The 10,736-nt window shown below is 52.2% G+C and overlaps 1 long non-coding RNA gene across 1 annotated transcript; it reads left to right on the top strand.

The window, feature by feature from the left end:
• The first annotated feature begins 861 nt into the window (after positions 1-861).
• LOC116452590 lies at positions 862-2,505 on the top strand. The gene is made up of 4 exons (XR_004243547.1): positions 862-956; positions 1,616-1,813; positions 1,897-2,072; positions 2,191-2,505. It is a non-coding gene; the product is annotated as an uncharacterized LOC116452590 (long non-coding RNA).
• The last annotated feature ends 8,231 nt before the right edge of the window (positions 2,506-10,736 follow it).

Here is a 10,736-nt window from a genome sequence, read left to right as displayed (position 1 = left end):
TGCTGGAGTGACACAGGCAGTGCCCACACAGGGTCCTTCTCCTCCCCACCTTTCTCAACCCAGCTATTCCATACTTCTGGTGCTCCTTTCCAGTCTCAGGAGTGCCAAGCCCTGCTCTGTGTTCTGGAGAAACCATGAGCTGGACAAGAGGCAGAATTTTATCTGGAAGTGGAGATGGCTTGGAGGAAACATCAACAGCCTGATACTCAGGGCTGGGAACGATCACATCTCCTGCTCCTTCTGCCCTCACTGCTGCAACGCCCAAGCAGAGGGGAGAGGAGAGGCAGCAAAGGGGGTCACTGGAACAGAGATAAACAAAGGATAATCTTTCAGGCAACAATTCATCATTTAAAGCTAAAGCAGAGAAACAATTTCCCAGCTAGCACAGCATTAAACAGATGGGCTAAACCACTTCAGCAGCAAGCAGGTGTCTCAGGGCTCAGAAAACCCATCCCTCCAAGGCCACAGGGTGATTATCCTGGGTGACTCAGGTGTTCCCAAGACAAGAAGGCCAAATCCCTTCCTGTAGCCACTGCTTTTATTGATTTATTTATTTGCACAAAGTGCCAGTGATGCCTCTGGGGGATGCCTGCAGTGGTACAGCCCCTGCCTGAGGAACAGATGCTCCTGGAGAATCATTTCCATTTGCAAGACCTCACATCAAGAGAGCAAACATGAGCCATTCGTGCTGCTTTCACCCCAGCCTCCCCCTCTGTGCCAGCTCTGCCCTGCTCTTGCTACAGCCAGAGCTACTGTATTTTTTCAGTGCCAAAGCATGCAGAAACAGGTTTAGTCTCATCTGGTTTGCCTGGTTTGTTCAGGTAGAGCCCTGGCTTTGTCCAGGTCATGTGGGAGGAGGCAAGGAGAGTGGGAAGGCCTGGAGTTAGTGTTACACTCTGGCACCTGGCACATTCGTGAATTTTCTGAAGCCAGAGAAGGGGCTGTGGAGCACTTTGGTAGGTAAAACCCTGGGCGAGGTTTGGAAGGGTGGGAGGGGTGTGGGAAGTACAAGGCAGAACCTGTTCTGGCACAGTGCTGCTGTGAGATCCCAGCTCCCCTTCCCACTCCCAGGTGCAGGCTGAGCCGAGCCTGTCCCAGCCCGTGGAGGTCAGGGCTCAGGGACAGGGAGGTGGCACTGGGCATTGTCCTGCCTGTGCCAGGATGTCTTCATCTCAGAGCTCCAGCAGCTCCGGAGCCATGTGGCATCCAGGGAGCATCTCCCCTTTCCTCCTCCACCTGGGAGCTCCACAGGCAGGTAAGTGCTGGGGCAGCCTGCTTGTCTGCTCCAAAACCGAGCCACGGAGGGAAAGAAGGAGGAGGAGGAGAAGGAGAGCTCGGAGCTCCCAGAGGCGGCTGATGCTGCTGTCGCCTTGGTAAGTTGTGCTCTCCAATACCTCGACACCTCGCTGTGCAACTCTGACGTCAGACGCCTCTGACAACTCTGCTGTCAGTCAAAAGCCCTTTCACAAACAGACACTGACAGTTTGCAGTGCAACCACCAATCCTGGCTGGCTCCTTTCCTTTCTTTTCTTTTTTAAGCACACAGATGTAAATTTTAAATTGCTGGTCTGTTGCTGGCCTCTTGAGCAAATGAACCTTCCCGTGGTCCCTACAGCTGTGTCCTCTCTTCTGCCTGCCCCCCACCCACTGCCACAGCCCTCAGACCAGCCTTGTCCTTGGGGGCCTCCCTGCAGCAGGCAAGAGCCTCAAGCCTTGGATCCACCAACACAACGAAGCTCTCAGGAGTCAGGAGTGTGGGCGATGGTGACTGGAACAAAATCCTGCATCTCCTGGGGCTGGTCATGTTTAGCAGGTAGTTGAGACCCTGCAAAGGCTCATTTTTCCCCTTCTTCTTCCATTTATCTTCCTTTTCTTTTCTCCTTTTCCTCCTTGCAGAAGGAAGCAGAGCTGGCCCCTGCTTTGGAGATCCTGGGTCCTCCAGCCTGAGGCTCTGATGGAAGACAGAGATCACTGGGGTTTAGGTGCTTGTGCAGGGAGGCAGCCAGCCAGTACCTTTTTCTCCTTTATCCTGCTGTGCTGGATCCCAGGAAGTGTAATATTTGCTCAAACAGGTCAGTAAATCCCCCCTGTGCTACAGGAGGTCACCCTCCCTAATCTATGATGTCCAATTGCGTAACTGAGATGCCGAACAAATAGCTTAAATTTAATCTGTGTTTGCTTCCATCTCAGGCATGGCAAATCAATTCCTGGGAAAGCACAGTTTTAGCGCAGTGCTGGGAACACACACTGGTCATGGTAACCTCCAAAAGAGCAGAAAAAATTAGAGCAATAAACCAAGTAACGTTTTTCTGCCTGTTGCAGCACCTATCCCTGTCAAATATCATTCCAAGGCTGGGGTTTTGATGCCTTCAGCAGAGATCAAGACTTGCTGTGTCCAGGTGAGGTTCTGGGACAAAAGCAGGAGACATTGCTCTGGATCTCAGCAGATGGGTGCAATTTTGAGGAGCTTCGTGTCAGTGTTATGAGGCACCAACTCTCCTCTTCCCTGAAACCTTCTCACCTCATCCAATGGGAGTGTGGCAGATTAAAGACAGCAGAAAAAAGCAGAGGACAAGGGGCAACAGGACTGCAGCAGGGCTTGGAAGATGTTCTGTTAACAACGTGGGTGATGGGAGGCAGAGAGGGATTCAGTTCTCTTGTTTCTCTCCACGCTCATTTTTCTTTGCTTCATTAATGACCTTCCATTCAACAGCAGAGATATTAATAGGATGCTTCAATTCCAAATGTCCCCATCTCCCCTCTCTGCTCCCCCTCTCTTCACACTTTCTGGCATTCTAACAGTTTCCTTCACATTAATTAAAACAAATAACAAGCTTATACATCTCATCAGGGTAACTCAGAAATTAAACACATTGGCCATCTATTGCCCTAGGCACTGCGGATGGAGCAAATCCAGCTCTTTCTCCCCTGCCATAGTTTCTTCCCCTCCCCATTGGAACAAGGATGTGTTTTAAATGTCCATCCTCAGCCAGACACTACGGTGGGTAGGAAATGTTGTGCCTCTAAACACCCACTGGGTCCTGCCTGCTCCGCTGCCTTGCCTTGAGCTGCTCTGGCGGGTGTCAACCCCATGTCACGAGCTGTCACTCTCTTCTGCATGGCACGGGTGTCCCAGGTGCTCTGAACCCTGGTAAGCACTGCCCCACTCCCTGTAGCAGCTCAGGGCTGTGGCTGCCCCAGCTCTGCAGCCACTTATTGCCTCTGGCATCCATTTCCCATGAGGGATGGATAAACAGTCCCTGGCATGCTGTGGTTTGGATCTGGCCCTTGAACGCCCCTCTGCAATCAGGGATACAGCCCAGCCCTCCCCACAGCAAACAGAGCACAGGTCTGCTGATGCTTACAGCTTATTTCGGGCACCAAAATTCAGAAGCAAACTGTTTTCTACTCCCTTAGCAGAGAGTCTTTGAGTGGGATCCCATCAGACAGTGAGTGGGGGCCAACACAGAGATGGCTGGGGGTTCACACCACTCCTGGGGATGGGAAATAATTCTGCACATGGATCCCAGGCAGCTGGGGTTTGCATGGGCATGTGTGTGGCAGGAAGATGCCTCTATGGCTCCAAGCCTGGCACTGCCAGGAGGCAACAAGCATGGGTTTCCAAGGGAAAGACAGCAGAAATTGAGTGAAAAGGAGCGCATACTCCTCCTTCCAGGGCTGAAAAGAAGCACCAAATCTTTGTCCCTGGAGGTAGCCAGGGAGAGGAGACTGCTCCCACTCCATAGAGCATCATCTGTACATGAAAAGCCTTAGCTTCAAATCTCCTAATTTACCCTGAGTTTTTCTCTTTAATAGTATTCATAGTGGGAGCCATCTGGACCTGGTACTTTATTAGCTTAGAATAATTCAGCTGCTTTGTTAATCTCATCCCATTTTGTAGGGTTCATTCCAGTTTGCTCGCGGTGCATCCCAGGACAGGGCAGTGCTGCTGCCCTGGCTCTCCCATCACCCATGCTGCCAGCATGGAGCAGCCACCTCTGTGCAGGTCCTGTCTCTCCAAACACAGCCTCACAGATTTTTTTTAATGTCTGACTCTCTCAGCAGGCAGTTGGAGGCTTCTAAATCCACTGGGGTTTCCTGCTGGTAACTGGGGACTGCAGTGAGTCCCTGCAGCCCCTCACAAAGCCTCCCCAGCCCCTGGCGGGGGCAGAACTTGGCAGTCCCCAATGGCCCAGACTTCCAGTGCCACATCCCACATCAGGGACCCTCCCCAGCCCCCCAGGAGCCCAGCAAGCCAGGCTGCTCCTCAGCCACAGGAGCCGCTTGCTGTCCTAAATGCTGGCCTTGTTACAAAGCCGTAATTGAGCTCCTATCAGCCTAAATGATCAAATTGCCCTCTATTGAGAGAAACCAATTTGCCAGCAAATTTTCTTCCACTCTGCCTGTAGCACTGTATCACTGCTTTCTGAGCTTGTATAGGGGGACAACACTCATGGACATCATGTTCCTCTCCCTCTCCCTCTCCTCTCTTTCTCCTCTCTTTCTCCTCTCCTCTCCTCTCTTTCTCCTCTCCTCTCCTCTCCTCTCCTCTCCTCTCCTCTCCTCTCCTCTCCTCTCCTCTCCTCTCCTCTCCTCTCCTCTCCTCTCCTCTCCTCTCCTCTCCTCTCCTCTCCTCTCCTCTCCTCTCCTCTCCTCTCCTCTCCTCTCCTCTCCTCTCCTCTCCTCTCCTCTCTGCCAGAGAAATAGCAGGAACCACGTGAATGAGATCATCTGCTCCAAAATTACTCACAGTGAATTAATCACCCAGAACGGCAGCAACCGCAGTGGGAGTGAGCCAGGGTCACTGGAAGGAGCTGGTGGCTCGGGGAGGAGGAAGCAGCCCTGCATCAGGGATGGTGCTGCTTGGGCGAAGATGCTGGAGGGAAGGGCCCTCGTTTTCCTTGTCTGCTGCTGACCTGGTGCTTGTGCAAGGCATGTGCTGTGGCAGGTGTGGGCAGACCTGAGAGGGCACTGCAGTGTGCCCAGACAGTTTTTCCTCCCAGGAGGGCATAGGGAGTGAGTAGTGTCAGGAGGTGTGCAAGGTGGTCTGGCACTGCATCCCTGCAGAGATCATATTGCTGTGCCAGGGAAACAGCACTGGGTACATGGGAGCAAGGCTACAGTGTCCTGACAGAGAGCCTGGCTGCAGCCTCAGTGGGGCCATTTCCTGATGAGGAGCCTCCTCTGCCAGCTCCCTCCACAGAGCCAGTGCTCCACGCCACCAGGGTTAGGTTTGGGCTGATAGCAGAGTGCAGCTGCCAGAAAACATCAAATTACTTCCCTCTGTCACCATTAATTAGAAGTGCTCATCCTGCTGAGAGAACAGGGCTTCTCCCCAGTACCGAGCCAGCCCTGAACTAGATGAATATTTCCCTGCCCTTTGCCTTCCTGCTGCCTGGCAGAGAAGTGGGCATGGGCAGGGAGGATGGTGTTGCCACCAGCAGGGAGGATGCTGCAGGCCAGCCCTGCTGGCCCAGGGATTGCAGCCAGCATTTGTAAAGCTGTTGGACAGAAAGGGGCCTTTGCCTGGACCAGTCTGTAATGGCAGGTGACCACAGCCACGGTGACAAGGACGCTTTCACAGCAGTGTGTTACCACACTACTCCTCAAACCATGTTTAATACCCACATCCATGGTGCCCATGATGCTCTCAGAGGTGCAGCTCCCTGGTGCCCACCTCAGGTACCCTGGTGCACAATGCTGCCCCACTTTGCCTCGTCTTCTCCAAATGAAAAGCGCAAAGGTGGAAAGGTCCTTGGGACCCGCACAACCTGGAATTGCCCAGACTGAGCCAATTTAGAGCACCATGTCAATCCCAGCAGGAATAAAGCAACTGAGCTGGGCTGGAAAGTGCAAAGCAGCAAGCAGAGCTGGGAAGAGCGAGCCATTATCGAGCAGTGGTGAGCCGGCAGCCCCGCAGCAGGAGGTGACAGGGAGCAGACCATTGTTCTGCTGCCGTGGCAGCTGTGACAGCGCCTGGCCCCAGCAGGGTCTCGGCAGCCTGCACGGGAGCCCTGCCTGTGGGGAGGTGGCACAGATCCGGTGCAGAGACACAGCAGAGAAGTGTTTCTGGTGCCGTGGATCTGACCTGCAAACACTTCAGCGTGGGCTTAGTGTTTTGCTCCCTGTCTCAGACTGCTCCTTCCTTCTCCCAGCTCTCAGCCTCTGTGGCTCATTTAATGACGAGTGATCTATACCCGTGTTCACCTGGCACGGACCTGCATTGCCTGTAGATAAAAGGTGTTCACATGCTCAGGTCTGGCAACAGGAGCGAGTTATTTCCCACAGAGGGTCTCAAAGCACTTTGCATTTGTCACCCCACTTGCAGAGGTGCAGAGACAGGAGCAGGTTTGTTCAATACCACCTGGCAAGAAGAGCACTTGCTGCTGGGTGATGGCACCAAGGACAAGCTGCAGGGAGCTGCTGCATGGGGAGCTCAGGGCCAGCACTGCCTGCATCAAGCCAGAGAGACTAGTTTCTTCTTTCCCAGGTATTTTTGCAGGCAGTGCTGTTTTGATTGCATGACATTACCAATCACACAGCTGGAGAGGGATGCCACCATGCAGCTGGGGACAGCCAGCTCCATTCTGCTCTGAGCCCAGCTCCCGGTCCCAGAGTTGGCTGCTAGCTGAATAAAGCCCCTTGATCAGAGACATCAATGGGGAAAAGTATTTGTCCCAGCTCCTGCCCTCTCTGCTTACAGCAGTGATGCTCACTCAAAACCAAACATTTGTCTTGCACAGATACATCCACTGCACACCAAGACATGATGTCTGTGTGTTTGGATTAATTTGTCAGGTGGAAGAGGGATAGATGTGGATACAGACACAGGCGTGAGCCCCTGGCAGCCCCTGAGCCCCCAGCCCCCCACCACCATAAAGCCACATCGTGTGTCCAGCCAGGGCTGTGGCCATCCAGGCACTGACAGAGCCCTGTACAGTGCATTAATCCCACCCGACATCCCCCCAGAGCTGGGCTGTGGTCCCTGGAGCTCTAAGATAACCAGGAGGTTGCTTCCCCAAAGGAATGTTTCTGTGGTGTGTTGATGCTGGGATCAATTCAAAACAGGGATGCTCAGACATGTGCTTCCCAGCAGGGGTGTGGATGCAGAACAGGAGGGTTCCCAGCAATGGGTGTGTGCATGTGCTCAGGGCTTCTTTGGGGTTTTAGGAATACTAGGGAAATTAGATTTTTTTTGGACCTTTTTGTGCTTTCTGGAAAATTGCATGCCTTAATGAAATGCTTGTGTGTGGGCTCTAAGTCGTCAGCAGCCAGATAAAGTCCAAATCCATTTGGTGTATGTTTTGCCTGTTTCAGAGAATCCAAACTATTTCAGGGGGATTTATGCCCATCATAAAATCAAGCTCCTGTCCCAAAACAGCCATAAGAAGGTACAACTGAAAATATAAAGGTTTAATAAAAACTTGTGGACTAATTTGACTCTTAATCCCAAACACAATCTCTCCCCTCAAATAACTGCAGTCCCTGCAAGATTAAATTCTCCCTACGTATCGTTTTTAAGTCTGATACCTTCTATTGAGCTTAGCTGGGTTTTAAGTTCTTAAATCATGGCTCTGTAATTGCACATCTTATTCAGTTTGTCATGCAAAGAGTTCCCAAGGAAGATTTTGTAAAGATTTCTCCATGTCTGGCAGTAGGGTGTGACACATGTCTGTATTTTGAAGCTGCACAGTGCAGGGAATGCAAGAGGTCGATATTTTTGAAAAGCAAGAGGAGGCTGTGGCCTGTGTTCTCATTTTACCTCTGAGCAGCAGGTCCCAGGAAAATCAGGACAACTTTAAACTGTTGTTGAACTGGGTGATTCATAAGTGATGGGGAGTGTGTTTCTGAGGCAGAAAGGGCTTGGGGAAAGGCAGGACTAGTCACCCCCTTTTTCCTGAGCTTCCCTTTCTTCCAGTAATTAGCAAAATCCCAATTCACAATGCATAACTGAACAGAAGTTTTAAGTGTGGGCTACAAGGAGAAATAGGGAGTGATAAAAAGAGGCCTGAAACTCAGGAGACCTGGTGCACCACCAGACCCAGATGACCTCCAGCAAGTCCTTTGATCCTTACATCCCCCTGGAAACACTGATGAGGAGATGTCCCTCTCCACTTGCTCTCATCAGCCTGGACTGCAGCCCCTGGGGGTGATGCATGAGCTCCAAATGGTGGTCCACATCCAGCTGGAGCTGTGGAGCCAAGGACACAGAGCTTGTAGCATGGGATGCCCACATCTTTCTTTTTTGGGTTTCCTCAGGCTGGGAATGTGCAGTGCTTCTTTCCCAGGGCTTAGAAGATATCCCTCAGCTTTATTGCAGTTTGCCAGGACAAAAACAGGACCCTGCAAAGGACTGGCTATGTTGGCTCTGTCCATGCAAAGGTCTCTGAAGTACCTGCTTCACCTGCTCCCCTGGGGCTCGCTGGAGAAAAGCCCTGGAAATGGTGCCACTGCAACAAGCAGGTCCTGTCTGCATCTCGCTCACTCAGCAAAACGTCACCACCTGGTTATATTTAAGTCCTCAGCTTGAAAATCATTGTGGTAACCTCCCCTGTGATCTGCCTGGGCAGTGTCATAATTAATGGTGCCCTTGCTCAGAGTACAAGTGGAACATGTGATGGCTCAGTGAGCTATAAATCACGACAGAGTTTCCATCTGGTCCAGCATCTATTTATACCTCACCAGCCCCAATTAACTTTGAAACTTGGGGCTGGTGATTAAGGAGAAAAATGCTTCTTGAAAAGTGTGATGGGATATGTGGCGATGTGGATGGGAGGGAAGAGATGGTGGAGGTTGCTCGCTTCTCCACAGAGGGAACTGCATAGCCCAGTGCTCCAGAGGCCACTGAAATGCAGCTCCTGAGACCAGGTTGGTCTTTGAATCAGTTCAACAGCAGCTGTGAAATCCCATGGGACACACAGAAGTTCAGGGCTGACTGTCAGTCCTGGATCCTAACACACATTCCCTAGAGCCAGCCGGTTATCTGCCTCCCCCAGGCATTGCCAGCCGTGGCTCTGGTCCTACATCTCAGCCAAAGCCAGCAGCTCCACCGAGGCAAGGGGGTTGTAGATCAGGTCCAGCAGCACAAGAAGAATGAGCTATGGGATGTGGGACCAGGCTTTGTGGCATGACAGTCTCCTCCATGAAGGACCCTGGTCCACTTTACCACCAAACATAATAGGTCATCCCCAGTATTGAGACTGGGGAACTGAAGCACAGCATGAGACAGCCAAGAGAACCCAGCAGAACCCTGGATGCACATGATCATCCTGTGTGCATCTAGATTCCTTCAAATAGGGGCACAAAACTGAGCCAGGAGAGCTTGGCCCCATTTGAGAAAACTCCTCAGCAAAGACTCCTGCACTGCCTCCCTCAGAAAGCACAGAGGGTTTCCTCCTGGTTTATAGCCTGGCAGAGCCACTTCCCTGATGCACAAATCACCTGGCAGCTATTGAGTTAGAGAACACAGCCTGACCTGGTGCTTGACAGCCCTGAAATGCCTGGAGGAGTCTGAATTCAGCAGGTTTCATCCAGCTCTGAGGAAGGTCACAGAGGTGAGGCTGAAACTGTGGATTGGTCTCTGCAAGCACCACAGCCCAGTGACAGGGGTTTCCTACCATCAGCTGAAGGCTGTGGCTCCCTGTTCTGTCCCCAGATGCTCCAACCCATCTACATCTTCCTCACCAGATTCTGGAACTGCTTTGGGCTCAAATCCTTATGTGCCATTCCAGCAGCGGTCAGGTGTGGATGCACCTTGGGTCTGGCACGAGGTGTAACATGGCCCAGTGCAGAGAGTCCCATGGAGCTGCTCTGGGCTCTGTGTGAGGGGCTGTGGCTGGGACACAGCAGTGAGGGATGGTACATAGGGTACCTGGGCCAGAGCATCCCCTGGGCAGATCCCCAGCTCTGCAGGGGGATGGAGTGGCTGGGAAGGGTGCAGCAGGCACACACATCTCTCTCTCCATCCTTGCTGGATCAAAGCCTCAGCGACAGGCATAGTGCAGAGATGCTGTGCTATTGCCTTCCTAAAGAGAGTAAAAATCTGTGCCCGGTTCTCCAGTACCCACCTCCCCCATCCCTCACTCCCTCACGTTTTTCATCTTTTGCTCTTGCAGCACTATGGCTTCTGGAGTCCTGGCCAGCTCCCAGCTCAGGTAATTACATGCTGTCCTCCGGTATTTGAACAGGATATTTGTTCTCCATGGTTTCCTGTCCTGCATGCCTGTGCAGGGCTGCAGGCAGCCTGTCACCCTGAGCGAGTGTACTTCCCTGGCAAAGGCACTCATCCCAGTGTGTCCAGCTCCAGCACTAAGTGGGCATTTTGTAAACATGGGATTATGTGGATGCCCTCCCCAGGGAGTCCAGGTGGGCTCTAGGACCTCCTGGGCCAGACACACAGGTGTGGAGCTGTGGCACTATCCATATTCCCACTTCAGCAGGACAACATTCAGCCTGGATCTGAAAACTTCCAGACACCCAGCTCCCTCTTTATAAGGCTATTTGTGGCTCACACTCTGTCACCTCTTCTTGTTTTGTACAAACTTTCCCTTCTGTTTACGTCAATCATTTACAGACACAATCTCCAGCACATACAGCTCATACCAGGCAGGAGGGTCAGAGAAATGGAGCTAATGTACATCTGCCCTACTCTAAAATCCCACCAGGTGATCGTGAACAGAGCAGTAGCATGGAGCCCTTTGCCAGCCCTCCAGGAGTTCTGCTGAGCCAGGGATCCA

Source organism: Corvus moneduloides, chromosome 17 (assembly GCF_009650955.1).
Source record: "Corvus moneduloides isolate bCorMon1 chromosome 17, bCorMon1.pri, whole genome shotgun sequence".
In the NCBI taxonomy this organism is placed as follows: Eukaryota; Metazoa; Chordata; class Aves; order Passeriformes; family Corvidae; genus Corvus; species Corvus moneduloides.
This window is presented reverse-complemented; position numbering and strand designations above follow the sequence as displayed.